At 38.2% G+C, this 25,127-nt stretch overlaps 1 protein-coding gene across 2 annotated transcripts in view; it reads right to left on the bottom strand.

Annotated features, from left to right (window-relative positions):
• Positions 1 to 25,127, bottom strand: part of METTL15 (methyltransferase 15, mitochondrial 12S rRNA N4-cytidine) — a 188,735-nt gene that overhangs the window by 97,193 nt on the left and 66,415 nt on the right. The gene's annotated exons all lie outside the window — the stretch shown is intronic.

Below are 25,127 nucleotides of genomic sequence, written 5' to 3' on the forward strand. Positions count from 1 at the left end.
TATGAGCATAACTTCTGTCTAGTTGGTATTACTGAAATCTGGTGAGATGATTTCCATGATTGGAATTTTAAAATCAATGGTTATGACTTATTTAGGAAAGATCAAGATGGCAAAAAAGGAGCGAAGACTGACATGCTATATCAAAAAAGGATTTACCTGTTTGCGAGTCACTCATAACTCAGAAGAAAATTATACTGAATGCTTATGGATCAATGTCCTAACAGATAAAAGCACAAGATGGTGTATTAGTTGATGTCTGCTATAGACCATCAACTCTCACTAGGGAACAAGATGAGGGGCTCCTTATGCACCTATCTATCATGGGTAGGAAAAAAGGCTGCAAGAATTTGAGTGACATATGCTGGAGTTCTCATGCGATTAGTACTAAGACATCCTTGGAATTTCTAAAAATCATAGATGGCAACTTCCTAACTCAAAGATTGTTGCATCCAATGTATTAGACCACATATTGACAGATGAAGAGGAATTGATCACAGAACTAAACATGAATGGTAACTTAGGTATCAGTTATCATGACTTGAGCACATTTATAATGTGCGAACAGAATTGTCACTGGGCAGGGCTACTCCCCAGCTCCAAAGTATGCACTGCCAAACCAAATCTCTTTCAAGGAGCTTTATTTTCTTAATAGAAGATAGTACAGAAACAGAAAAACTGTCTTTCGAACTTTCAGGTTACAGCTCCACCCCTCTTAGGGGCCTCTCACCAACTCCCAGTTCTGACCAGCTCCTCTCTCTCTTTAGGGCAGCACCCTCAGGCGATCTCCCTGAGGACCTGGCCCCTTGCACCCAGGGACCCACTACAAGAGTTAGCTACACTACACTGTGGCTTTCCCTCCTCAGGCTCAACCTGTCTCAATCAATCCCCCTTCCACCTGCCCATTAGCAACCCTTTACAGGCCCAAGTGAAGTCCATCTCCCTTTAACTTTTTGGACTGGACTCACTTGCTCTGGTCCAAGGGAGATGGGCCTCATCTATCCACAGGGACCAGTCACCCTACGACAAGAATAAAGTCCAGACCCAGATACTTGATACTTTTAAAGCATCAGGTCTGGATAACTTGCGTCCAAGAGTTTTAAAAGAGCTGGTTGCAGAAGTTGCTGAACCATTAATATTGATTTTTAATAAATCTTGGAATACCTGGAAGTTCCAGAACACTGGAAGAAAGTTAATGTGCCAAAATTTAAAAAGAGTAAACAGAATGATTAGGATAATTATAGGTCTGTCAATCTCACATCAGTCCCAAGAAAGATAATAGAGCGCATGATATGGGACTTGATTAATAAAGAATAAAAGGAATGTAATACAATTAATGCCAGTCAACATGGATTTATGGAAACCAGATTCTGTCAAACTAACTTGGTATCTTTTTGGAAGATATTACAAGTTTGATTGATAAAGGTAACAGTGCTGACATAGTATATTGAGATTTCTGTAAGGAAATGGTACTATGTGGCATTTTAATTAAAAAACTAGAAGGATATAAAATTAATATGGCACACATTAAATGGAATAAAAGCTGAGTTACTAATAGTTTCACAATGTAACTGTAAATAGATAATCATCCTCGAATATGTGTGTTTCTAGTGGGGTCTCGTAGGGATCAGTTCTTGGCCCTACACTATTTAATATTTTTATTAATGATCTGCAATAAAACATAAAATCATCTATGATAAAGTTTGCAGATGACAAAAAATTGGGGGAATGGTAAATAATGAATGGGTCAGGTCACTGATTCAGAGCAATCTGGATTGCTTATCTACCGAGCGCAAGCAAACAACATGTGTTTTAATATGGCTAAACGTATATATATACATCCAGGAACAAACAACATAGGCTATACTTACATGATGTGGAACTCCATGCATGGAAACAGTGACTGAAACAGATTTGGGGATTGTAGTGGATAATCAGCTGAACATGAGCTCCCTGTGTGACGCTGTGGACAAAAGGTCTAATGCAATATTTGGATGCATAAACAGGAATCTCAAGTAGGAGGAGAGAGGTTATATTTCCTCTTTATTGGGCACTGGTGTGACCACTGCTGGAATACTGTGTACAATTCTGGTGTTCACAATTCAAGAAAGGTGCTGATAAACTGAAGAAGTTTCAAAGAAGAACTAAAAAAATGCTTAAAGGATTAGAAAACATGCCTTACTTATAGAGATAGACTCATGGAGCTCAATCTATTTAGCTTAACCAAAGGAAGATTAAGAAGTGACTTGTGTACTTCTATAAGTACCTACATAGGGAACAAATATTTAATGGGATCTAGCAGAGAAAAGTGTAATACGATTCAATGGCTGGAAGTTGAAGCTACAGAAATTCAGACTGATAATAAGTTGTAAATGTTTATGGTGAGAGTAATTACCTATTGAAACAATGTATCAAGGGTCATGGTGGATTCTCCATCACTGACAATTTTAAAATCAAGATTAGATGTTTTTTCTAAAAGAGATGCTCTAGGAATTATTCTGGGGAAATTCTATGGCCAGTGTTATTCAGAAGGTTAGACTAGATGATCACAATGGTCCCTTCTGGCCTTAGACTCTATGGAAAAATCCAGCATTCTAACCTCAGTCTGCTTCTCTCTCCTATCTCACAATACCTGTCTCCCTGGACTAGTTTGATGTAACAGCCTCTCCACCCAAGTGTTTCCCAACTGGACTATTGTACCAAAACTATCTTCATAGAACCCTGATTATTGATATGGTAAATAATTCTCCTTTCCTTAAAAGTAATTATAGCTTTTGGTTCTTTATACCTGGACAGTCAAACTAAAGGACAGCCTCCATAAAGCACAAAGACTACACACTCTCAGGGTTTGATCACGCTCTCTCTGATGAGCATTGCACATTTCTAAGTGTCCACCCATTTGCCCTCGTGTAGCTGCAGTAGCTCATTTTTCAAGCTACAAAAGTGATGAATGTCGTATTTTAGAAGCTCTTCGAAATGAACTGCCAGGTAAAATCTGTCCAGACCACACTAACATTAATGGGCAAAACTTTTAAACATATGATTACCCGCTAGGAAAAGTAGTGCACTTCTTATAGCAGTGCCTAAAGGTTAAGCAAAACAAACAAAACAAACCACAAAAATATTCTCATGCCCTGATTCATCAAGATACTTAAGCACGTGCTTTATTTTAAGCTCTGAGTAATTAAGGGAACTACTCCAGCCTTGCACACTCAATTTTAGCATAAGTCTCACATTCAATGTTTTTCTGAAAGTCCCAGCTCCTAGAGTCATCACATTACATAAAAATCTCAGCTTTAATTTAATTTAACAAAAAAATTCTAGCCACCATGACTGTGGAGAAAAGCTTGAAAGTATGTTCTCTAGAGAATAAAACACCAACATGGAAATAAAAAGAACGATTTTTTAAAATCTCATGATTTGCAAGACAATTTCATAATTTTTTGAATGCTTGGGGTTGGCCATACTGCTACATGTGTGCTTAAAGTTAAACATGTTTAAGTATGAACAGAAGTAGAAATCTGGTCCCCTAGCTCAGCAGGCTAGAGGTTGTGTGACTATGTGCCTGTTTGAGATTGATGTTCTTTTTAAACTACTATGCTTAAGACATTACATGTGCATTTTAATGACACGCAAAACTTTACTGAAACTTTATAAATCCCCAGAATAGGAACTTATGTAATAGAACACAAATTTTAAGTATTATTTTACAACATTATATTATACCCTAAATTTAAACAGTGCTGAATAATATTTTCCTAAGTTCAGTTATCTTCAAACCTATTAAACACTTTTATCTTAATTCACAATTTAATACAGCAACCTCTACTGATGGTGCAGAGTTTGACTCCATACAAGCTAAACATATTCTAGATAATTTATTCTTTATATTCGGTGATATGAACATTTGATTTTTCTTAATAGAAAATTAGTAGCACTTAATTGTAATTTTAAAAGTTTAAACACCAAAATCCCTTTGGTTCAGAAAGAAAATTAAGTCAATTAAGACTAGAATGGATGGACTCCAATGGATTTTTTCAACTATTTTTTGAGGCCATAAAGAGTTAAAACCAGGACTTCAGCTAAAGAAACTCAATAACAATGGAAGCAGAAACTTGAATAATGACGGAACTAAAAACTAAATTCTATTGTGGCAGACAGAAAATGAAAATTATGTGATTCTTTAGGTTTCATTTCTATTTCTTTATTTTACAAAGAGAGGCTTCCTAAATCTACACTCTACTGGCAGAATCCTCATGGTTCCCAAAAACTTCCTGGAAAAATCTTGAGTCAGCTAAGCCTCCTATGTGGAATTTCACAGACTATTAAAGAAAATTGTAAAAGTTGAGACCAGATCAGTTGTTGATGCAAATGGCCAGAGTAAATCAAAGTCTGTTCTACAAACAGTTCCAACAGATTGAAGTAACGTCACTGACAGGTGCTAAAATCACAGTCCTTAATGTTGCTCCTTTAATACTGTGAATGACCAATGGAATCAAGATAATAGGAGCACTTAAAAACAAAAGGACAAATACTTCATTTTATATTGTCCCATTAACATTCAATAATAAAAACAGCTATACACACAGCAACAGAATAGAAGAATAAACAAATAGGATTAAAAGGCAGAATCCTGTGTGAGGTAATATACATGCACAACTCCCTGAACTTCATCTCATGGGACCTGGCACTTAAGTTGGCTTTAAAAAACGGAGGAAATCTACATTTTGAATCGCCAAAAAGAGAATTTTCACAGACAAGGGACATAGTATGAAAAAGAGTCAGCACCAAATGATGAAGTGATATACATAGAGCGTTGGAATGATATAGGATACACAGGACCATAAAACCATGGAAGAACTTTACAGACTATCAACAAAATACTAAAATCAGTATGCTGATGAACTGTCAATTAACTGATAAAATGGGTGAAATATGATACAACTATCTAGTTAATCCATGTAATAATTCTTATAGCCTATTTTTAGCCATTCAAATTCATGAAGATGAATATAATTAACTTCAAATTTTTCTCCCACCACCCCAACTTTACAATTACTGGCTGGATAAGAACACAGCATTAGATTTTTGTTTTTAAAAAGAGTGAGTGATAGGTAGTTCAGGATCCAAATTTAGGCTTTGTTTTAAAAAAAATTCTCTAAAATGTAAGAATTTTTTGTTGTTGTATTTTTATTTCAAATAAAAGGAGATTAATTAATTGGATTTATAGTCACAGAACCCTAGGGATAGAAGGGACCGCCTGGGTCATCTATTCTTATCCCTTGCCAAGAGGCAGGATTTGTTGTGTCTAAGCCATCTAAAACAGATGATTATCCAGCCTCTTTTTGAAAACCTCCAGTGAAGGAGCTTCCACAACTCCCTAGACAGTCTGTTCCATTGTCTTACTGGTTTTACAGTTAGGAAGATTTCCTGAGATTTAATCTAAATCTGCTATGCTGTAATTTGAACTCATTGCCTCTAGTCCTGTCCTCTGTGGCAAGATAGAAGAACTTTTCTCGATCTTTTTTATTGCAGCCAAAATGGGACATGCTACTCCAGTTGAGGCCTATCCAACCCCGAGTAGACAGTACTATCACCTCCTGTGATTTGCATGATATTTCTCTTTTAATGTAACCTAAAAATACATTTCCTTTTTTTTGCAACATGTTGACTCATGTTGATGTTGTGATCCACAACAATAACCAGATCCTTCTCAGCAGTGTTGCTGCCAAACCAGTCATCCCCCATTCTGTATTTGTGCATTTGGTTTTTCTTCCCTAAGTATAACACCTTACTGTCTTTGGATTATCGGGCTATAGACAAAAAATGAAATTTAACAGTTTATCAAAATTCCTTTGAATTTTAGCTCTAACTTCCAAAGCGTTGACAACCCCTATCCCCCCCCCCCAACTTTGTGTCATCTGCAAATTTGATCAGTATGCTCTCTATTCCTACATCCAGGTCATTAATAAAGATGTAAAACAACACCAGACCTAGAACAGATCCCCATGGAACCCCACTTGAGACCTCCCTTCAATCTGACATCATTCCATTAATAGTTACTCTATGTTTGCAGTTTAATCAATTCTGTGCTCACTTAATGGTAGTTCCGCCGAGCCCACATTTTTCCAGCTTACTTATCAGCATGTCAAGTGGAACTGTGTCAAAAAAGCCTTGCTGAAGTCCAGGTACATTATGTCCACCACATTTCCCCTATCCACCAAACCAGTAATCCTGTCAAAGAAGGAGATGAAGCTGGTTTGGGCATGATTTGTTCTAATCCATGCTGGCTGCTAGTGATTAATCACCTCTTCATCCTCCAAGTATTTGCAAATTGAATATTTTATTTCAAACAGAAGGATTTTGCCTGGGAACTTTCCGAGAATCTATGGTGAGCGCTCTTGATGTAGATGCTGAATTGGGAGGCAGTGTTGTGAGCTGGTGGGGTGAATATCTGAGTGTCTGTCTGCTGTGATCATTTGTTTGACTAGTGCTGGTTGCAGGGACTGTTTGATAGCATTTGTTTGTTTGTTTGCTTGCTTGTTTGTTTGTTTAAGAAGTGTGAATTGGGAGTGCTTTGTTCCAGGTGGGCCTTGAGTAGTTTATTGAAGTGTGAACCAAGAAAGGAGGCAACTGCTTTTAGTCAGCAGCCTTATAAAAGGGTAGCCAGTTGCAAACCTAGGGAGCAGGGAACAGAGGAGAAGCAAACAGAGGAAGTTTGCCAGGGAACAATCCGAGAGGAACTACGGTGATTCAAATGTCCCTAAAGCATTTGCTACCCACACTTTGCAGCATTCTCCTAATGTAGGAACCTATACAGCCCCCCCTAATATGAAATAATTAATGGTATAAAAGGCAAATTGGATACTATGATTTATATTCTACCGTAACAAAAGAACAAGAGGATATTCTATTAACTTGAAGGGCAGCAAAGGTAAGACTAAAAAGGAAAAAAACATTTTACACAACAATGTACAAGGCATTTGTGGAACACAGTGCCATAAGGCATCATTGAGTCCAAGAGTTTAGCTGACAAACAAAAAGACTTTTATATGAATAAGAAAAATATCCAGAGCTGTGCATGTGTGTGTGTACACGCGTCTGTGAGAGAAAGAATGTTTATATTCTCTCTAACATAAAGGTGGATATATAAATGTATAGATATATAAAAACCACAATTTAGAACATAAGTAACCACTAACTGATGAGGCTTAGAAACATTTTTCTCTAATGAACAAGTTATTTCATAGGGCCTATTTAGATCCTAATATTTCACTACAGCCCTTCTTGCATCATCCTCTGAATAATTTAATACTCGTTAGTAGATAAGGAACTAGAGTAAACAGTCTAATATGATATTACTATTCCTAAAAGAAATGACCAAAACCAGAAGTGAACTATGCTAATTTCATTTTTAAGTTTATTTTCGCAAACAGAAAAAATTAAATTTGACAGCATAACTAATGAAAAATAAATTTGATATTTTAAATTATTCTACTTCTAATAATCTATTGTGTTATTAGCAACACGTGATATTGCTATGCCAGCTCTTTTTTGTTTTTACACTTACTCAGGCAAACTCCCTGACATTACTAAGGGTCTGCATAAGTAAGAACCAGTAAGGACCTCAGGATTTGGACCAAAGGTAAGGGAGTTTGTTTACTTTAGAGAGAGGGATGTATGGGTGAGTGTGCATGTATTCATGTGCGCTGTACAGTTTCAACTCCCCACACAAAAATGTGAAGAAAATATGTGAGAATAAACTCAGAGCGTTTTCTGTCCCCTACATAGGATTAATTTGCACAGGAAACACCATGGTCATAATCATCTTCAGCATCACTTTAAAATTAAATTAAAGATTTAGATTAAGATATTTTAAAATAATTTCCTAGCACCATCTGAATCATCTCTGAAGTAAACATTAGCTTAAAAAAAGCTAGCATATAGTAAGAGCCCTCAGAATAAACAAGCACTCTTATTTGATACCAAAGGCAATATTCAGTCTTACAATGCTAGAAGGGACAGTCCAAAAGGCCATAGTTAGTTCTATAACCAAGTCTAAGCATAGTTATAGTTCATATATCCGCAGCTGCAATTTTATCCCACTTAAGTCATAAAGAACCTTCAGACAGTAAAAAAAAAAAAAAAAAAAAAAAAGGCTTTTCCACACTGAGTTTGTCTCTAGGTAGTATTTCTTCTACAGATGCCTCCTTCTCTTAACTGGCTTTTGATTTTTGAAACTTTATTAAACAGATTTTGGTCCTTCATCTTTTTCTCCCATTAACATGTACTTACTTCTGAGCAGATGTTTAGTTTTAATAAGGTGTTAATCTAGGAGAAACAGTAGAAAGGCCAGTGTTCAAGCACTGACAATCATACATCTAGATAATATGATAATATTCAAATGCTGACTTTTTAAACTAAATTCTGTAGATTTGATGTTTCACTGAGGAGATATCTATTAGACTAGCTCTGTGCAAATGTGTGTCAAACACACCTTTTCCCTCTCCCCTCCACAAGTTCACTTGTGTTGAATTTGATTGCTCTGATAGGATGAAACGCATCAACAAGATTCAACACATATTTCAACAAAAGCTTAATCAATCCTTTGGAGACATTGACTAAATGATGAGCTATACTATAAATCAGATATAAAAGTTAATACAAAACACTAATCAGTGGTGCAAAGGAAATAAAATAAAAGAACCAGGATGATCTGTGATTACTGCATAAAGTTAAGATTTGGCACTCTGATATCACAGTAACAGGTTTCCAAGGGGGTTTTATTGTTTTTACTCATTTGTATTATGATAACACCACAGACTGAACTCTCACTCTAAAAATAACAGGGAATTGTTACTGTGATCCTCCAACTGGGTGCACTACAGGCCACTTCAATTTAAAGTACATCTTGTCCCAGAGTTTCAAACACAAAGTGCACGGTTTTCATACACAATCCCTGAATTGTATAGGCACAAATCTGAAAGTGTGCACTAGTAACAAAGTCACCCACAAATTTGGGTGTACTACTCTCTGGCTCTTAAAACAAATTATTACCTTAGCGTTTCGAGCAAAATAAAAAACTTTTTATTATTAACAAAACTGTTTTGGCACATTAATCAAAATTAAAGTTAAAATAACAATAGTACAGTACTTCACAATATATTATTTATGGCTTCCATTCATGTCTGCAGTAGAGAAAAGACACACATTTTTCCTCCACTTCTCTAAAGACTGATTCTTTCTAATCAAATACAACTAAATGACATTTTATCCCCATGGTCCTGTAAATACTATAAAATATTACTATACAAAATCTTCACGTCTGTAGTTAAGACTTCCCCTTAGGAATTTTGTAATCAGTTTGTGATTGTATATTTTAAAAAACATTCAGCTCTTTCATGATACACGGATGGCAACAAACAGAAACTTTACGACACCCTCTCTAATATAGTTATACAGCTACAAAAGCTCCATTTTCTTAATTTTGTATACAAGATTATTTTCTATTGAAATAAGAAATCTAAGAAATCTTATGATAAATACCTTATGACACATCATATTACTGTGGTTTACTGTGTAATTCTCCTCACCACAACATTCTGCTTTCAGCAGCATTTATCCTCTATCTCATAGCTTTTGTAATTAGTTTTCTTCTAATTTTTAACAAAATGAGATTTGAAAAAAATGTGATAAAATATTGAATTATTTTAGTCCCTACGGTACTGATTAAACCCAAGAGTCACACATTGAAACTATAATATTAAAACTGATCTTGAAAATTCTGCACAAAAAACAAACTTTTCATTCTCTCTAATACTGATGTGTGTGAGAGTGTGTTTTCTTTTACATAGAAAGCCATTGTTCCGATTTTGTGAAATCCAGAACTGAATCTAATAAATATATTTTCTGTTGTTATATTAATTAATTCTTTCAAACAATCACGGCCATACTTACATTTTTGTAATATTAATTTCTGCTTCAACCTTAAGAATTTTCAAAGGACAGCCTGACTTCAGCAAAGTGGCTGCAATAGGTACAAGAAATGTTGAGATGGAACATGTTGCATACATTATGCAAAAGAGTCCTACACTGAATGTAAGTCCTCTATGGAAAGCCTCCTCACACTTCTTCCATCATGGACTATACAATAGATCCCTGTTACTTAACTTTTGACCTAGGCTAACTCCAAAGATAATATTTTCAAGGTTGAAATTAAGAATTTCCTTTTCATTCATTATATGTTCATAGACTTTAAGGCCAGAAGGGACAATCATGTTCATCTAGTCTGGGGCGGGCAATAATTTTTGCAGAGGGGCCACTCCACAAATTTTGGTAAGTCGTTGCAGGCCACACATTTCCACTATATTAATGAAATTACTTCACCTTCCATTGTATAAAGACCCCATTATGTTCTTTCCACAACAAAGTAATTACACTTAATAATAATTAACTGAATATACTTTTATCCAAAGCTTATTTTAGGAGGCAATTCATACTGCAAACTGCTTTGTTGACACTTGTGAAATTTGTAATAACACTAACGCTAAACTTTTACTTACAACTTACGTTCAAGCGTTTCCCGAACTTCCTTCTTCTGGTCACGTGACCGGAAGCAGGAAGTTAGGGAAGCCACCAGCCGAGAAAGCTCCAGTTGAAGGTAGCTTAAGGGGAGCTTGGGTAGACCTGCTTTCAAAGTGGGTGGCCAATCCAGGCCCACCCATAGCTATACCACTGCATGAAGGAAGATTCTGGTACTTTCCTCAATTGCTGGGAGTCATGGCGGGCTGGACAGAAATGTTATATGGGCCAGATCTGGACAACGGGCCGTATTTTGCCCACCCCTGAATTATAGTCTGACTTCCTGCACATTGGAGGCCACAGAACCTCACCCACCCACTCCTATAATGGACCCATAATCTCTACTGAGTTACTTAAGTCCTCAAATCATGATTTAAAGACTTCAAATTACAGAGAATCCATCATTTACTCTAGTTTAAACCAGCAACCCGTGCCCTATGCTGCCGAGGAAGGTGAAAAAACACCAGGGTCTCTGCCAATCTGATCGGGGGGAAAATTCCTTCCCTACCCCAAATATGGTGATCAGTTGAACCCTGAGCATGACAGCAAGACCCACAAGCAAGACACCCAGGAAAGAATAATTTGTAGTAAATCAGAGCCCTCCTCATCTAGTGCCCCATTTCCAGCCATTGGGGTTATTTGCTACTAGCAAGCGCAGATAGCCTACTATCATATCTGGCCCATCTCATCATACCATCCTTTCTATAAGTTTATCAACTCAGTGTTAAATCCAATTAGGATTTTTGTCCCCACTGCTCCTCTTGGAAAGCTGTTCCAGAACTTCACTCCTTTAACGGTTAGAAACCTTCATCTAATTTCAAGTCTAAACTTGCTGATGTCCAGTTTATATCCATTTGTTCTTGTAACAACATTGGTCCTTAACTTAAATAATTCCTCTCCCTCCCTGGTATTTATCCCTGTAATGTATTTAACACAGCAATCATATCTCCCACTAACCTTCGTTTGGTTAAGCTAGACAAGAGAAGCTCTTTGAGTCTACTCTAGTAAAGTAGGTTTTCCATTCCTATATCTTAGTAGCCCTTTTCTGCACATGTTCCAGTTTGAATTCATCTTTCTTAAACATGGGAGACCAGAATTGCACACAGCATTCCAAATGAGGTCTCCAAAAGTACCTTGTATAATGGCAATAACATTTCCCTATCTCTATTGAAAATACCTTGCCTGATGCATCCTAGGACTTGCATTAGCCTTTTTTTTCCACTGTTGCATCACATTTCTGGCTCATAGTCATCTTGTGATCAACCAGTACACCCAGGTCTTTCTTCTTTTCAGTGGCTTCCAACTGATACATCCCCATCTGATAGCAAAAATTCTTGCTGTTAGTCCCTAAATGCATTTTCAAGGTCCTCCAGTATTGGCAATACCTCCCAACTTTGAGTCATTTGCAAATTTTATTAGCACACCCCCAATTTTTGTGCCAAAGTCATGAATGAAAATGTTAATTAAGACTGGTCCTAAAACTGAACGCTGAGGAACATTCCTCAAGCCTGGCAGTTCACCTTTCAATATGACCTGCCTAGTCTCCCCTTTAACCAGTTCCTTATCAACCCTTGAATTCTCATATTAATCCCCATCTTCTCCAATTTAACTAATAATTTCCCATATGGAACTGTATTAAATGCCTTACTGAATTCAGGTAGATTAGATCCACTGCATTTCCTTTGTCTAAAAAAATCAGTTATCTTCTCAAAGGAAATCAGATTGGTCTGGCACAATCTACCCATTGTAAAATCATTTTGTATTTTATCTCAATTACCATTAATCTCTGTGTCCTTAACTACTTTCTCTTTCAAAATTTGTTCCAAGACCTTGCATACAGTTGAGGTCAAACTAACAAGTCTGCAGTTTCCTGAATCACGTTTTTCCCTTTCTTAAAAATAGGAACTATATTAGCAATTCTCCAGTTATAGGATATGACCCCTGAGTTTACAGATTCATTAAAAATCCTCGTAATTGGATTTGCAATTTCATGTGCCAGTTCCTTTAATACTCTTAGACAGAGACTATTCGGGGCTCCCAATTTAGTCCCATTAAACTGTTCAAGTTTGACTTCCAGCTCGGATGTAGTGATTTCTACTTCCAAATCCTCATTTCCATTAGCCACCCTGCCACTACCCCTCATTAAAAACTTAATAAAAACTTAAAGCCTCTTATTAAAAACTGAGGCAAAGTATTAGTTTAGGTATTGCGCCATGCCTAGATTATCTTTAATCTCCACCCCATCCACAAGTTCTTAGCGGTCCTACTTCTTCTTTCCTTGTTTTCTTTTTATTTATATGGCCACAGAACCTTTTATTACTGATTTTAATTTCCTTTGCAAGGTCCAACTCTTGCTTGGCTTTTCGCAGGTCTCACTTTTTCCCTACATTTTCTGACCTCAAAGAGGTAGCTTTTCTTGCTGATTCTTCCCATCTTCCATTTCTTGTAGGCTTTCTGCTTCCTCTTAATCACCAGCATCTACATGTGCACATTCTTGGGAGTAGTTTGAGGCACATGAGATCCTCTCCAAATCATAGGGTCAGATTCCTATTTACACAAAGATACCTTTTTTTCATTCTGGCAATGTAGAAGGCCTGAAAGTGGATTTAAGTTACATTTATATCCTCTCTCAGGGCCTTTTACACTGCTATAGTAATGTGAAAGGTCATTAGTGTAAATGAGAATGAGGCCTGGTGTATAATACAGAGTTAGGTTGACGTAAAGCAGCTTATGTCGACCTAATTATATCAGTGTGTACACTAACACCCTTGCTCCCATCGATATAAGTGCCCTACCGACATAATAAGGCTTTGTCTACACTACATAGTTTTGTCAACACAAGTTATGCCAAGGTACAGCCACCATTGTAATTAAACCACTGTTGCATGTCCTCACTATGTTCCTTGTGTCAGTGGAACGCATTCACACTACCAGTTCTTACATCGACACAGGGAGCAGTGCACAGTAGGTAGCTATTCCACTGTGCAAATGCACACAGGGTGCTTTGGGAAGGGTTTGCAATACCTTATGGAACAGGCACAGCGTCACATGATGAAAGTTTCTGATTCCCATCATTCCATGGGCATCCTACTAGAATGACAGCCACTTTTCAACTGCCCTGTCACCAAACTGACATTGCCAAACACAAGAAGCCCACAGAAGTGTGTGTGGAGAGGGGGGAAGACGCCAGGGGGGAGAGTGTGTATGTGTGTGTGTGTGAGAGAGCGTGTATGTAGGTGCTGAGGGACAGTGAGGGTGTCCACATGCGGTCTCTAAGTTCAGACAGTAGCCGGAACCAACCAATCCTGAGACAGAAGCTGGTGCACAGACAGCTGGTGGTCTCCTGTCCTCCCCTCAGCTCAGCAGAGACCTGTACACTGGCAGGGGGGGGGGGACACCCCAACATCAGCCCCCGCCTCCCTCCCTACATCTGGAAAGCACATTAGGAGTCTCTCGCTTCTCTCTTCTGCAAGCAGCAGCCCACTCTGCTTGCATGGCTGCAGTAGGAGAGCAGGATTGATTCCCTTGGAGTTCTCCCACAGATCCAGGAGAATGATCTACCCCCTCCCTTGTAGTCCTCCACAGTAGAAAGTAAACTTGCACAATCCATGGGGCAAGAGACATACAAACATGTACATGTATTTCATTGATGCTACTCTACACTACAAATTGCATTTAGAAATGCAAAGAGGCCACATATACATTGAGCGTAAGGGATAGGATAGATCCCACAATTATCTTTCATCATTACAATTCCTACCCTCTTGTTATGAAGTGACCTACAGGAGGCCACTTCTAGACACAGTAAACTGCCATACTTGTTAAGGTCCCAATCCAGCAAAGCTCTTAAGCAAGAGGCCAACTTTAAGCATGAAAGCAATGAGACTACTCATTAATTAAGCACAGGCTTAAGTGCTTTTCTGGATCAGGGTCTAAAGCAACAACTCATGTCACTCATATCAAACTACTTAGTTCTTCAACATGACCAAAATAGATACCCGGACCCAATATGCAAAGAGCAAGCACAGACTCAGCACTAAAATAATTCCAGAATGGAATATACCTACTATGTCAATGATGTCCAATTTCATCTGCCTTGCAAAGCCACTAACTTCAGTCATTAACCACTTCCCTCCTCCAAACAGAAAGGTTTAAGGCTTTGTGATAATTGGTAGGCACTCTATCATAAAAGAATAATTTACTGAGGAGAGGGTTTCCAGGTTGCTTTGCAAATCAAAATGCTGATAATGCCTATCAAAGGTAGCACAGCAATATCACTTGTTGAAGTTAAAACATCTTAGGATATAAAATTAGGAATGTGGAAAGAAGGGGGGGGGGGGGGGAGAGAATGTTATGATCTTCCCCTCTCAGGAAGGCTGTTTTAAGAACAATAAAAGGAATTTTTTTAAAGAATAATTTCTTTAAGTTACAGTCATCTCTTTATTAAAATAAATGAACACTAGATGACTAAAACCATGCAAAATGCTTGGAAAACATATAAACAAAATTAAATCCTAACTTTTTATAAAAAGGAAGGGATAATATTTGTTGATGATTTTGACAGGATATAAGGGAAATTATATCATAACCCCTTTAAGGACCAAAATGCAGCAAAACTTTAACAATTGACATTAAACAGGGTTTCAATTACATTTACTCATTAAAAATTAAGGGCCGAATTCTTCCCTCAGGCACACTGGTGTAATCCTGTTAGTGGAGTTATTCCAATTTTACTTAGGACCAGATTCTGCCCTATATTATACCAATGTAAAATGTATATATATTTTTACATGCTAATACCAATTCAAATGAGATGCAAACACACACTGGTAGGTTGTTACTGGAACATTCATTAGCAGTACATTTTACATATTTTATGAGGATCATACAAATAAAGCAAAGAATGAAGGTAATTACCAAGAGACCTATAAAGTCTAATCAGACAGAAGGAGAGCAGGCCAATCTCAGAGGTACACCACTATACTAAAATACAATGTAAATCAAACATAAAAATACAACACAGATCTAACTACTTATTATGATAGTTGTATCATGCAAACCACAAACTATTGAAATGTAGCAGGAAACAGATTTTATATATTCTTTGTAAATAAAGAGATTTGCATTGAAGAAATACTTGACTATACTGAATTTCTTCTCCTAACTAGAACAACCTGCAAGACCCCAAATTTTTAGCTAGGAACATGGGTCAAAAGAGGTAACGATATAAAAGGAGACACTGCTCTGATGTGCAAAAGACAGGAAACTAGTAGTACTAATCTTTCAAAGTCAAATACAAAGTGATAGTGATCAAAGAAAAATAAATGCATTGTTTCAGTAAAAACATATACTTTACATATATAATATTAATAAAGCCATAATACTTGCATTGCTGGAGTGCTTTCCAATCAATGTTCTCAAAGTGTTTCACAAACATTAATGAACTGAGCCTTACAACATCCTCTGTGTAAGGAACAGAAAGATTAAGTGACTTGCCCAAAGAGTCATACAGGAAGTCTGGCGCAGTTCAGAACATAACTCAGAGCTTCAGGACTTCCCTACTCTTGTGCTTTAACCAAGATCATGTTTCCTCAGTGTGTTAGTGGTCACTTACCCTCCATAGTCCACAGACCAGATAAAATACACGATCCTCTTTAATTAGGACAGACTTCCAATAATTACTGTATATGCAGCTTTAATCATCTTTTCTAACTTTTTGAATAGCAATTAATGCTTTTTTCATCCTTTCAATAGGATTAAGGAAACTAATGACAGAAACAATATGACACTCTGAATTAGTTCAATGAATTTAGATAAGAAAAATAAATTCATGATTATCCAGCATACAGCATAACCTTTCAGATTTCTTGTCAAAAGCAGAGAAAATATCTAGCATCTTTCCCTGAAGTTAAAAAAAAAAAGTCTCTTTGAGGCAATTAAGATATCAATATCAAGATAACCATTATTTCAGCCTAGGCCTCTGTAGGGTTTACCAGGCTGTGTGTAGACAGACTATATCTAGAACCAGTTGTGCCAGTAACTTGTTTTTAGCTCTATTAAAAATCTGTTAATGTGCACAGCATGTAAGTGATGAAAACTATTTACATAAGTGATTATAGTAAAAATATTATAAGTGAGTTGGGCTGCGCGAGAATTCAGATCATGGTAGAAAAATCTTTTCTTTTTTATGGAACAAATTGTGTTAGAGTGTGTGTGTGTGAAAATGTATGTGTGTGAGTAAAATATAAGAAATTTGTTTGGCAGTCCTACTTTTGGGGAGCAGCCAAAACAATATCACCTCTGGCTATTTGCACTAAATACATCATTGTGATTACAAGCATATCAAATATCCATGATAGCATACTACAATGGAAAGTTATAGCAAACCATAGTTATCTGAGCACAATCAGTCAGTCACAACAGAGGTTGAATACTTCAATACATTCATTTTAATGTTCTTAAAGTCAGTATGTTAAAAATAAAGGAAAGTGAAAAAAGTTGAGTTGTAACAATGAGCAATTTCTGCTGTGAATAGGAGAGAAATTTAGACAGCAAGACTAAAATGTTTGCAGAGGTTAGGCGGAATGAGTCATCATAGTCATACAAGGCTTTGATATAATGAAGGAAAAAATAAATTTATTGCAACACATTGATTGTTTTGTTTGTGATACAGCTTTTCTGTTTCTGGGGATTTTTTCTTATATAAGCCTATGAAATGGGTACAAATAAAATAAGAGGACATACTTAGTAGACAGCTACTAGTAGTGCTTGGCAGTGAGATGATAAATCACATACTTTAGTAGCACTAGCAGGCAAGCAGGTTCAAAACACAAGCAGACTAGTAGACTAACCCTCTGCGTTTACGGGCATAAACCATGATTCATTTCAGATAGTAGAAAATGCATTATTATGACAAATGTCTTCTTGTCATCCTATTCAAGCAGGAAAGATTGGTAAAACCTAAGGGAAGTATGTGATCTACTCTTGATTGATTTGGAACACACTAGTGGTACAGTGGTCTGTCTTACCAATGCACAAGTATGTCATTGTTCTAAAACAAATAATCATTTCTTCTTGTGAATGTTTTTTGGTCAGGATATCCAGTATAACAGTATGTCAAGATAAATTATTGTTCCCTGCCTGAAATTGGTTCAGAACTCTTCCTTTTTTGCACTGGGCAGACAGTATCTCATAACAACATTCATGTAATTGATATGTCCAGTCCTCCTTTCTCCGAGTTCTTTATATGATATGATACCCCAGAGTGCATTGTCTCACAGGTTGCTGAGGCATACATAGCCTCCAGGCACTTTTGACCCATTGCCTGCAGAGGCAATATGAGCTAGCTGCCCAGATTTTGACACACTGGACAAACACAAACACAATTAGACAGTATGGCAAGTGCAGACACACAGAGAAACATTCATACACAGACATTTGCAATGGCAGAAAAACCATAGTGTGGACACAAATTGAACCATATTGTTTGTAGTGGGTCAAGGTGACTTTGCCTCTGCTAGTTATGTAATATTTTACAGATGGTCATTATAATTCTGGTAGAGAAAAGGTGGGTGAAGTCATATCTTGTATTGGACCAACTTCTGTTGGTGAGAGACAAGCTTTCAAGCTTACACAGAGCTCTTCTTCAGGTCTGGGAAATGTACTCAGTGTCACAGCTAAACACAAGGTGGAACAGATAAGGAGTTAACACATGTTGCAAGAGAGAACTGCCTACTCTACCTTAAGTGGTCAACAGCTCTGCAGTCATAGGAACATAAGAAGGTTAGTGGGTTACATGTTGTAATGGGCCATAAAAACAGTGTCTTTTGCACCGTGATTTTTGGTGTCTAGCAGAGTTATGAATTTAAGTTCCCAGGCTCTTGTTCTGAAGGAGTCATGCAGGTTTCCTTTGAGGATGAGAACTGAGAGGTCAGATATCAAGTGATCGTTCTGAGAAAAACATTCACTCATAGTTTTTATCTTTTTATCATTTTTTTGTGAGAGTTCATTCGACAGCATAGTGATTTTGTCGTTTTACCCACACAGTTATTGGGGTAGTTTTGTGCACTGGAGGAGATACACATCTTGTGACAGGAATATGTAGGGCCCATAGATCTTGAAAGGTCTGTTATGAGCGGTAGTGATCATCACAGCAATGGAAATATGTCTATAGGTTTTGCCTGTTATTATGGCAGAGGCTGATGTCACTTTGCATTGGTGAGTCTTGGTCAGTGGGGAACTTGCTTCTGATGGTGAACTTGGCAAGGTTGGGGAGTTGTTTGTAGACTAGAAGAGGGAATTCAGGAAATATTTCTTTCAGGATATGGTACCTATCAAGTAGGGGTTTCAAAGTGGGGTGATAGTTGACAACTAGGGGTGTGCAGTTAGAGGACTCCTCTCCCCTGAACTGAAGCAGGTTCTCTGGACAGACGATGGGACCATATGCAGAAAGAAATCTTCCCTGAACCCCCTCAAACAGGCAAAAACACCGTACCTCTCTTAGGCATACATTTTTCACAAAAGGATCACTCCATATCTGACTTCTTAGTCCTTGTCCTCAAAGAAAACCTGCACAACACCTTCAGGAGAAAGGCCTGGGAACTTAAATTCAAACTCTGATAGACATAGACAAAAAGCATAGATAGACAAAAAGCATGCACTTACAAATAAACTGGGGTTAGTCTACACTGAAAATTTACTTTGGTAAAGCTGTGTCTCTCAGGGGTGTAAAAAATCTACACCTTGGAGAAACACAGCTATGCCAACCTAACCCCTGTGTAGACAGTGCTAGGTTGATTGCAGAATTGTTCCTCTCAGGGAGGTGAATTAACTACAGCAATAGGAGAAATACTGCAGTTGCAGTCTTTTAAGTGTAGACATACATACCCTGGATTTATGACTCATTATAGCAATATATAACCCACCTGCCCACTTTTGTCCTATCACTGTAGACGTGTTAACTGCCCACTTCACCTTGAATGGTCTCTTGCAACATGTGTTAACTCCCCAGGTGTTCACTTTGTATTTAGCAGTGACATTCCTGTGTACCTTTTCCAGACCTGAAGAAGAGCTCTGTGTAGTTCAAAAGCTTGTCTCTTTCACCAGCAGAAATTACTCCAATAAAAAAGGTATTACCTTATCCACCTCCTCTCTAATATTTTGGGACCAATACAGCTACAAGAACACTGCAAATAACAAAGGATAGTTCTAGTACAAATTTTAACAACAGCCTGTATTTTATCATCACTACAGATCAGCAGTAGGGCCCAATAGCTACAGCTCAGCTCATCCCAACTACTGGGTTTCAATAAAATAATGATTAAATTCATTAGAGTATGAGCAGAAGATTTCCTTTCTGTGTTGCACATCTTTAATAATACGGGAAGCAAAAAAATAGCTTTGTTGCCTAGAAGTCTACTATACTCCTTTAGAAGTAGGCTGCAAATATAAGGAAAAACACTTCATTCAGATATTTGTAATCACTCTACAGTCACTCTGCTGTATTTGATAACATTTCAGTACCAGTAAACTGCTCAGACTTTCTTCTTAGCTGAATTTTTGACATCTCATCATTATACAGCATTTAACAGCAAACACAATCAAATGTACCTAAAATCTGTGGTTCACTGTACTGTTAAACTCTCTTAATATTTAACATGTATTACTGCCTAAGTTTCTTTTCATCTTTTGAAAATGTGACCCTTTCCTAACCAAAATAAATGAACATCCCAACACATGACTAATCTGATGCATAAAATGATGCTGTCAATTAGCTTTCTTGTTTTTTTCCCCTTAAATATGTATAATGTAGAATGGAACTGGTTTTGTTTGCCATCTTGTCTATCAAGCTAATTTACAAGATATATTTTTGAATAGCCATATATTACAGAAAGAAGCTACAAGCTCAGTTTAAAATAAATCTTGCATATGTCTGCTCAGTCACTGTTCTGCCTTTCAAAAATATGCTTTATCCCACTTAAAAGGCTATTTTTATTCCTCTTTTTTATTGTTACTGCAGCCTTACAACTTTTTTTTCAACTCCTTTTATTGTATTGGATGTACACTGACATGTATTCTGTAAACAGCTTACATTATGTCAATCTTAATTCACTTTAAAGTTTTTTATATAAGCATTATCACATTGAGAGCTAAGTTTCTCATGTGCCTGAGGTGGATTACTGGCATATGATACAGACAATTAACTGCTTTTCATATCTAAGCATTACTTCAGATGATAGATATATTAAATACGTTTTGCTCTTCACTAAAATGCTATGCTATAGATAGGTCCAAAAACTTAATAAAAGTTTACTCAGTTGTTCCATAGAAGATTATTTACATCTTACAGAATAAAAATGAAAAAAATTGAATTCTGATATCAACAAGTAAACTGAAGGCTGAAAAGTTAAAAATATAATCCACACCTTAATTTTAGCAATAGCTCTCTTAACCCTCCACTCTGAATGGTATATTTTACAACTAAAGGACCTCAGAAATTTGTAAACAATCACAGGAAGCCCTTTTTACATATTTGTGAAAAATTTATTATTTCAATTTTGATTCCAGCCTAAGGTAACCAGGAATGAAATACCACATAAATTAAAAGACACTGTCAACAGAGATAACTAAACAAAAATATCCTACACATACCCATGCCTGGAAGTGTTTTACCAAGTATTGTTACAATGTACACCTATGTTTACTTTAACAAGACTGCATTTGACAACACCTTTTATATAACGGGTTTCACTATTTCCATTGTACTTGCCAGTTTCCTCTTTTGTTTGTATGGTTTCTGCCACGAGGTTTTTGTTTGTTTGGTTGTGGTCTTCTGGGAATAGCGCTGGTTAAAACAATAAATCAACTTTCCCAAAATCCTTGAAGCAACACGGTTTATGAAATAGGTACTGAATAAGAATATTTGTTTTGACACATTCTCTGGTAATCTTTTTGCAATCAAAAATGCTACTTTACACAAGAGTAGCTAAGGGGAGAGCGCAAGGGCTCAAAAGGAGGAAAAGACAGTTACTAACCTTCTGTAACTGTTTTTCTTCAAGATGCGTTGCTCATGTCCATTCCATGCTAGTGTGTGTGCACGCCACATGCATCAGTGCCAGAGATTTTTCCCTCAATGGTATCTGTAGGGCCAGCTCTAGCACCCTCTGCAGCACCGTGACTATATGCTGGTATATGGGGGAGATTCCTTCTTGCCAGAACTCCGACAGAGGATTGTGAAATGAACAGAAGCAACAGAAGGTGATCCAAGAGGAAATTCTTTGGGATGAAACTGGTCAGCCTTTCATGCGATTGGACACTGCTACAAAGAACTGTGTGGCCTTCTGGAAGGGTTTAGTCCTCTCTATATAGAAAGCCAACGCTCACCTGACGTCCAATGTGTGTAGACGTATTTCTTGTTTGAGCTGCATGGCTTGGGAAAAAATGCTGGAAGAAAGATGTCCTGGTTAACATGAAAATGTGACACCATCTTAGGTAGGAACACAGGGTGAGGATGCAACTGGACCTTATCTTTATAGAATACACTGTAGGGCAGCTCCAGGGTTAGGACCTTGATTTCATAGACACGTCTCGCTGACGTAATCGCCCCCAGGAAAGTGACCTTCCAGGACAAGTGAAGAAGGGAGCAAGAAGCCATACAGGCTCGAAGGGAGGCCCAGTGAGTCTGGAGAGGATCACGTTAAGGTCCCATGAAAAGACTGGATCTCTGACCTGTGGGAAGATCTTCTCTAGGCATTTTAGGAATCTGATGGTTATGTCATGCAAGAAGATTGAGCTGCCCTGGATCTGCGGACAAAAAGCTGAGATGGCCGCTCAATGTACCCTCATTGACGCCAGTGCCAGACCTTGATGCTTCAGGTACAGTAAGTATTCCAGGATGGATGGTAAAGATGCTTGTGATGCTCCCTTGCCCAGTAGGAGAAGTGTTTCCATTTTGCTAGGTAAGTGATCCTAGTGGAGGATTTCCTGCCCTCCAGTAACACTCTCTGGACCTGGGTAGAGCACGCTTTCTCTTCTTGGCTCAACCATGCAGCATCCACGCCATCAGGTTCAACGAGGACGAGGCTGAGGTGTAACAGCCAACTGTGATCCTGTGAGATCAAGTCCAGATGGGCCGAGAATGTCCAAGGGGCAGCTACCGCTAGGTCCAGCAGCATGCCAAACCAATTTTGGTGGGGCCATGCTCGTGCGATCAGTAGGACCTTTGCCTTGTCTCTCTTGATTTTTATGAGGACCTTGCGGACCAGAAGGATCAGAGGGAAGGATAGAAGGGTCCCCTGATCATCGAAGGAGAAAGGTGTCGGGCAGGGACTTGCTGCCATGTGCTCTCAGGGAACAGAACAGATGGCATTTCCTATTCTGTTTGGTCACAAACAAGTCCATTCGGGGAGTCCCTCACTTCTGGAAGATAGTTCTTCTCACCTTTGGGTACAGGAACCACTCAGAGTGAGAGAAGAAAGACCCATTGAGGTGATCTGCTAACTTGTTCTTGACCTCTAGAAAGTGGGAAGCTTTGGAAGCTGATCATGTGCCCCACAGCTTTGAGTGCCTCCCAGCATAGGGCTAAAGATCTTGCTCCCCCTTGCTTGTTCACATAATGCATTGCTCCCTTATTGTCCATCAACGCTTGCACTACCTTTCGCGATATGTGAGGAACACTTCGCAAACCAGGCGAACTGCCCTGAGCTCCCTGATATTTATATGAAACTTCAGGTCTTCCAAGGATCAAAGACCTTGCATCTTAAGCAGGCCCAGGTAGGCATCCTAGCCTAGGTCTGAGGTGTCCGACACCAAGGTAAGTGACGGGTATGGGGCCACGAAAGGGATCATTTCCATCATGTGCTTAGAGCTTCTCCACCAAGCCAGAGACAGAATTGTGAGGAGGGTCTGGACATGGTCCAGGTTGTGACTTGCTGAGGAGAAGACCAATGCAAGCCATATCTGAAGGGGTCTGAGATGAAGCCTCACATACTGAGCCATGCAAGTACATGCCGTCATGTGACCCAGCAGTTTTAGGCACATCCTCGCTGTGGTGAAGGGGTGGATAGTGACCTGATGGATGAGGTCTGACAAGGCTTGGCATCAGGCCTGAAGTAGAAATGCCCATGCTCAGGTAGAGTCAAGGACTGCTCCGATGAACTCTATCCTCTGTACTTGAACTAATATGGACTTCTGCTTGTTTACCAGCAGGCCCAGACTTTGGCAGGTCTTTCGCGGCACCTTGATGTTGTGCCAGACCTGAGACTCCAAATGCCCTTTGATGAGCCAGTCGTCCAGGTAAGGAAATACTTGTATCCCTCAGCATCAGAGGTAGGCAGCTGCAAGCACCATGCATTTCTTAAAGACTCATGAAATGGTTGAAGGCCAAAGGGAAGGGCTGTGAACTGGTAGTGGTTGTGTAGGCCCAAAGCTTGATTCTATTATACTGATTCTATGTGAAATACCTTTATTCTTTTGGTACATGACAAACCACCACAGCAGTTTCTGGGAGGTTTTGCATTCTGGGTGATTTGTTCACTATTGATAAGTTTGTTTGAAACCACCATGTGTTTGTCTGAAATTAATATCTGGTCATTATTTATCCTGTTTGTAACATTACCAAAGATCATTCTGTAAAACTGTTGCTACTATTGAAGTGCATGTTTTAATATCACTGCTTAATGTAACATCAAGGGAATGTTCTAAAACAGAAAGATTTAATGTTAATTGAGAATGTTTTGTAATAATAGTGAATGTTTTAGCTAAACAAATGTTACTGTTTCTGAAGGACACTTACAGTTAAAAGTTTCAAGTAAATGTTAAGAGACCAGAGAGTGACAGGAAAAGGCGCCAGCCTCAATGTTCAAGGGAGTAAAAATAACTTTTACCACCCAGATGCCACTCTGGGTGGCAGCTACCCAAAACTTCTGACCTAAAACAATTTGTTATCTGTAATACAGGAAAAGTGCTCTGGAAAAAAAGGACATGAACCAAAAATGTATTAAAAGAAAATATGCTGAATGTATGCCTGGGGTTCCCCTCTTCCCACAGCCTCTCCTCCCCCACCCTTGCCCACCTTGCAAATGTTTCCACTCAACTAATAGTGGTCTCGCTGCTTCCTCCAGACTCCTCTTTATTCTTTTAATTTTCTTTTTGTATATCCTTCTGTTATGCCCGGTGAACTGCTCTATGTGCCTGCAGATCACTGATTCATTTACCTTGAACAACATCCATCTACCTGGCCACGTGTTCACTGGAATAACGAGGGCTCCCTGGTGGTATGACAACTTGTACCTGGACAATACACCGGTCCAATTGGCCAAGGAGCTACTATTTAAAATGGTCCTTGCTGCTGCTTTGGCATCTGCCACTGTTCACACTACCATCATTAAACGGTCATGTTCAAGTTCAGTTCTCCAATCAAACCATCACACAACTGGAGGATCCTGCTCTTAACATGTCCTACAGTCCCATCTCCTGGTGGACTATTTTACAAATAACAGCCGCTGCTGTTTCTATATTTGTGTTACTAATTCTATTATCATGTGTGGTTA

The sequence above is a fragment of the Emydura macquarii genome, unplaced genomic scaffold (genome assembly GCF_026122565.2).
Source record: "Emydura macquarii macquarii isolate MOO-44397 ecotype Brisbane River unplaced genomic scaffold, CSIRO-AGI_Emac_v2 contig_3240, whole genome shotgun sequence".
Taxonomy (NCBI): Eukaryota; Metazoa; Chordata; order Testudines; family Chelidae; genus Emydura; species Emydura macquarii.